Below are 6,444 nucleotides of genomic sequence, written 5' to 3'. Positions count from 1 at the left end.
GGAAAGCACCCCGTTCCAACTTTGGTGAACTTCCTATAGCTTAGTTCATATTCAACATCAGTAACACTGTTGGTCAGCGAGTCTTTTTTATCACCTTGCTGGAACTGTGTGACGCAAAAGCTAGGTGGGCTGCTGTCTGATCCAGCAGGGTTCTTCTTATCAACTCACAGCATACTTTAATGTAATTAAAAAAACCCAGGGGGGTCTTTCCATGCATGATTAATGACGGATAGTCTGATTGGAATGCATGTTTGTGAATACAGAAACAGTTAATCATCCTTAGTTGGGAAGGATTTGCTGTGCACTGAGTACCAAGATGTGGTGTTTTATTTGTTGGGATTGTTTTTGTGCCTGGGTTTTGGACTGAACTTCTTACTTACTTCTCTGATGTAAGGCTGGAGGTAGACTTATTTCTATGGCGACAAACTTGCTGGTGTGAGAACTGAGGTGTGAAGTATTCAAAAAGATTAGCATTTTACAAGTAGCACTTTTTCCACAGTTCTGATGCGAAACATGATCAAGAGCTCATGTTTCCCTTCCCTAGTGAAATGTGTAAGGTAAAATTGTAGCTTGTGCATTTCACGGTAAGAGGGGACAAATAAACATAGAGCTTCGAAATAGACTGTCTCATTATTCTGAATGGAATCTTGACGAACCAGGTTGCGTTGCAGTGTGGTACATAAAATGTTTCTCCATTTAATCAGCGCAGACTCATGCGAAAGTACAAACTTAATCCAAGACCTACTGCACAGAAAATCCAACAGAAAACGAATCCAGTGCTACAGAAACACAGCAGTGTTTGTAGAAGCAAACCTCTAGAGCCTTCACCTCACATTACAGCTTGCCGTTGCTTCCCGGAATCCAATTCCACCCTTCGTGGACTCCTGGTAAGAATTTAGGCATCAGTAGTGACAGGAAGAATTAGCAAAAACTACTTCTCCCTCTTTCACTGGGGAAAATGGCTTGAGGTAGTCTTCTGTGCAAGCACCAATCATTATGGGTTGATGTCACATCACAACATTTACTAGGCAGACTATGTTTATAGGCCTTCCCCAGTTGTAGGAGCCAATAAATCCACCATTAGTGTCTCTTTGTCCAGATGGGTGCCACTAATAATCTGTTGCATGCTTGTGCAGAGTGCTGTTCAGTCTTCATTGGGCTTGCTCATACAATGACAACTCTACAAGGGTGTAGTTTATGTTTTATTTTATTTATTGTCTACAAGGGTGTAGTTTATATTTTATTTATTTATTGTCATTTCTTCCAGGAGCTCAGTTCTATCTGTTTACAGATGAGGAACTGAGGCCAACATACAGTGAGTCCATGATTAAGGTGGAACCTGAACTGAGATCTACCAGATCCAAGCCCAACTCCCTTGTCACTGGTCTGTTCTTTCCAAAGTCTCCCTGTTGGAACACATCCTCATCCATGTTATAAGGAGAATAATGTAAACCCATTTTGGGTCTTTATCTGTTTGTGTGTGATGATATATACATAGAGAGAGAAATTGAGATCATCATACTTGTGTTCCTTATTTTCTTACTACAATTCTGACAGCTGTACTGAAGGGTAGGTTGATCTTCATCACAGTAAACATCGATCCATGTAATGGGAACTTCCAGGCATCATGGTGGGTGAGAGAGCTAGGAGAAGGACACGTGAGCATACCATTAATGTGCTCAAGTCAGAGTCTGCTGGGCATTGTCTTACAGTGTTCTCTTCCCCACATTGAGAAAAACAACAGTCTTTATCTAAGGCCCCTTCCACACACGCAAAATAATGCGTTTTCAAACCACTTTCACAACTGTTTGCAAGTGGATTTTGCTATTCCGCACAGCTTCGAAGAGCACTGAAAGCAGTTTGAAAGTGCATTATTCTGCATGTGCGGAATGAGCCTAAGTAACAGAGAGCCCTTTTTGCTACCGATACCATCAAATCTGTGTCTTTATAATAATAACTCCAGAACAATACCCAGCAAAAATGAACTGTGGTCTTGTGACACCTTAGGAACGAATAAGTTCTAATTCTAGCATAAGCTTTCATAGTCCACAATCTACTTTATCAGGTGTATTTAGTGAGCACTCCATCTTGACATAGCATGCAGCAAATCCCAAAAGTTTGTGCTAAAAAAATATTATTCTTTAAGATGCTACAAGGCTTCTGTTTATTTCAACTTCTGTGGAGAGGTTGGCTTTTTTCTTTTGTCTTCTTTTGCCTTTTCATCTAGCTATGGGATCCAATTTACTTGTAAACTCTTGAATGGACTTGGATCCACATCTAAAATTTACAACTGTGGCAGGATGCTTTTTGTGCCCAGGATAGAAGAAAGAGAGTCATAAACAATCCATATCTTCCAGTCCTACAGACCATGAGAAGAGACATTTTGTCCACCGCCAGTGAAAGTAACCCCAGGTTCCTGCTATAATGAGGCAAATAATGGCTCACTGGGGCTAATTTCGAGATAGAAAATGGGAGAGAGTTTAAACCTGATCCAGATTAGACCCCCCCCCCCCGCCCCGTGAAAAAAGGGAATATGTGCCAGGAGCTCTGTTAATGGAAATCACACAATGTCATACAGTTGCTTGTTTGCTGAAGCAGTATCTCCTTGCAGTGGTTACACATCTTCCCTAGATAAGTGTATACTTTTGGAATCAGGCTTCGGCCATGGCTATTGTTCTGATTCCGACTATTCAAAACTCTCGAGTTCCACACAGCAGCTGCACCAGAGTCTACCCTTATACTTGAGAGTGTGAGAATCAGCTGGGTCATCTGATTCGGAGGAAAAACTTCTAGTTGCCTGGCCAAAGCCAAGCTTTAATTTGCCATTTTAGTTTCTGGTCAGACTCTTGAGTTTGATCTGAGATGGATTCCTTTCCTTGTCTTATTGGCATTTGTCAGATTATAAATGGAAAAGAAAGGGTTTATTTTGCATGACCTTTCCCTACGTTCTTGAGCATCAAATGGTGCTAGGAGTTTCTTTGGATTCCAGGCTAACGGATCACAGGAAGAAAACCATGCAGAATGTGTTAACGTCCTGCTGGCAGGTACTGTTTCCCATTGATCCAAACTAGTGTTGAACCGACAGTGCGAGAGGCTTTACAGACATATTATTGGAAAATACAAGATATACCAGAGTGAGTTCATTGTGTGAGTTCATTCATGAAGGCTGTTCAGGGAGTGCAAGGCTGAGAAATGTTTTGTAGGTGTGAAATTGCCATGGTGGAACTCCATATGGCCATTCAGATATGATGTTATATTAAGCTACATCACACAAAAACCATCAAATGAGAGATGAACTGTCACATCAGAAGGCAGTCGGCTGAATTTTGCAGAGGTGAGATTCATACTTGCACGTGTCCATAGTTCTTTTACATGCAATACCTGTGCATTTTGTTTATTGCATTTTGTCTTGACAGGCTTTTGCTCCATGGAGTAAAATATAGATATGAATGCTTGGGGCTGCCTCAGAACTAGCTCATTATTGTCTGTTCAAATTAGTTTCTGCACTGAGCTATAATGTACATTGGGTTTTTAAATACCTCTCCTCTGGGGCATACTAGAAGCCCAAAAGGGCCCTGCCCCCTTCTGTCTCCTTGTTTCCCCTCTCATGGTAGAAGAACAAAGAATTGTCTGGAGGTCAAGAGTGTGGCAACATGGTCCTTCTTGTTGGCCTCTGGACATAGAGAGGATGAGCTGTGGCAGTAAATGGTAAAGTAAATGTCCAGTCTACCACTGTTTTGCTTTCTGTCTTCAGTAACGGTGTTTTCACACATGGTCCCACCATTTTTTCCTTTTATGATACAGGTTCAAAAATGGAAAGGAGCATTTCTGTACTCTGAAAGAAGGTTCTGGAGATTCTTGCAACTGTTATCAGTTTAATTTATACAACAAAACAATTAACCATGTACACTTGTGCCTGCCTCTGTAACTATTCACGGGCAGACACCTGCAAGCAATTTTCCATTTAGTCTTCTGAAAATGGCAGTACTTGCTTTCAGAAAGAGAGAGGAAAATAGGTTAAATTAGAAATGCCCTACAAATCTTAATGAGAGTAGAATATCATGCTGTATACCTAACTTCCAGTGATAGAGCAACTCCCATTAATTTCTTGTGTGGCTATGGTATCTGGGCTACTTCGAAACAGTAGGCAACAGTCTGTGGTTGTATTTTATTTAAATAAAAATCCTTCAGGAGTAGTAAAAATCGTTTCAAAGTTGTAGGAGTATTTCTAGAATTTAAATATTGAAATACATTGTAGGTAAGACATGTAAAATAATGTTCATGCAATAGTGGTTTCAGTAGCCATAGATGTTCCCAGGAGATAAAGTTATTATTTAACTAAGTGTTGAAGGCATTATGATAATTTAGATTTATTTTTAGACATACATTTGCAGAGGAAAAGCTGTTAGCAGTTGCTGATAGAGTATTTCTACAGGGACCTGTTTATTTTTCAACTTGTTCCTGGCAGGTATTGATCATGCTTTGTTTACTTGCATAATTTCATCACACCTGTTTTCCTTTTTTTTTACTCTGAATTTTATTTTAAATACCTACAGGCACACACATTTTTGTATATTCTACTAGGACATGACTTTATTGATGTTTATCTTCTTTTTTCAATGTACAGGATGAGCAAAGTTTAATTGGAATGGGAGAACAGTGCCCATTTATACTGATAAATGTGATTAAAATATTGAAAAGAGAAGTATAACAAAGAGTAAATGATGCTGATAGGAAGACTGTTTTCAGATGCATGAAGGATGGGAACAAGTCAGCCAAAGAAACCCTTGTTATTGTTGTCGTCAATGTCATTTATTGCTCACTTTTCTCACTAAGAATCAAGGCAAATTGGTGGTGGGAAGTGCCATCAAATCGCAACTTATGGCGACCCTATCAGGCTTTCAAGCCAAGAGGCAATAAGAGGTGGTTTGCCACTGCTTGCCTCTGCACTCTGAACTTGCTTTATCTCCCATCCAAATACTAACCAGGGCCAGCAGAAGAACTTGGATGAGGAGACTGGAAAAGAATGCAAACTGTCTAAGCCTAAGCTGTGGCACACCAAAAGGGGGTTACAAAGGTAGAAGACATTGCATACATACAATAAACTTAAGTACAGTAAACATTGTAATAGACTACAATATAACCCCTTACAGACGTATCCTACTGTGCAGTTCCACTATACTCCATTATGCCCTCCTGAAGATTTTTATCTTTCACTTTCTGTGAAAAGATAAAAGTCTGAGAGCCTTCCTGACCACCTCAGGCAAGCTGTTTCGCAATTATTTCTATGGCTGGGAATTAAGGACAATCTTAATTGTCCTGTGGAAATCAATGGCATCAAAGTATACTTTAACTGGCTTGTGCCCTACATTTATAAGCTGGTAACATGGCAGCAGCAACAAATTTACCTTGGCTGACTAAAATTCTGTTTCAATCTCAACAATTTGCTTTTTATTTATTTTTATTTGTTTATTTTTAGATTTTTTGGCTGCCCTTCCCCTCAGGACAGCTTACAGTAATAAATTAGGGCAGCTTACAGTAATGAATCATAGTAAATACAGCAGTTAAAATTCAAGGTGTGATAACTCATAGCGGTAAAATCAGACTAAGAAGAAATGGGAGGGGAAAGGAATAGAACAACAAAATAAGCAGGGACCAGGGAGGCCAGCTGTTGGAATTACCATTGCTGCCCTCACCCAGGATAGCTGTCTTACAGGCCCTGTTGAACTGTGACGAGTCCCTCAGGACCCTGGTCTCATTAGGCAGATAATTCTGCTGGCTGGGGCCACAGCTGAGAACGCTCTGACCCTGGTTGAGGACAGGCATATGCTTTCCGGGTCAGGAAGCACCAGCAAGTTGTTATCCATAAAGCAAAGAACTACAAGAAAATCCATAACTTTAGACACAGTAGCATTGTTCAAAAAATTGTTTCCATCTAAATATAGCTGATAATAATAACAATCCTTTCCAAAAACAGAGGAAGATTCAATTCCAAAAGGTGAGGTGTTCCAGCTTATATTGAGGAAAATGCCGAATCTATTGCTTTGCCCATATTTAAACCTATATATTGGTCATCTTGGTTGGGCCTGTTGTTGATCCCATCACGGGCCCTGCCTATTCCCTCCCTTCTTTTGGCCATTAGATCGGGCGCATGTTTTTAACCAACTCTTGTTAAACAACTTTGTTGTTTAATTCATATTTGTTGTGAGCAACTGCTGCTTAAGTTTTTTAATGGGTTTAATAGGTTAAGTTTTATGTTGTTTTGATTTGCTGTCTCGGAGAACAGGCATTTTGTGAGCCGCCTCGAGCCCTTCTGGGAAGAGGCGGCCTATAAGTTTAATAAATAAATAAATAAATATGCCCCCTTTTCAGGTACCTGCTTGAGGTAGCTCACAACACAAAAGATAAAATCATAAAGTGTAGAATTCTGAAAATAAACAACAA

The sequence above is a fragment of the Sphaerodactylus townsendi genome, linkage group LG04 (assembly GCF_021028975.2).
Source record: "Sphaerodactylus townsendi isolate TG3544 linkage group LG04, MPM_Stown_v2.3, whole genome shotgun sequence".
NCBI lineage: Eukaryota > Metazoa > Chordata > Lepidosauria > Squamata > Sphaerodactylidae > Sphaerodactylus > Sphaerodactylus townsendi.
Note: the sequence above shows the minus strand (reverse complement) of the source record.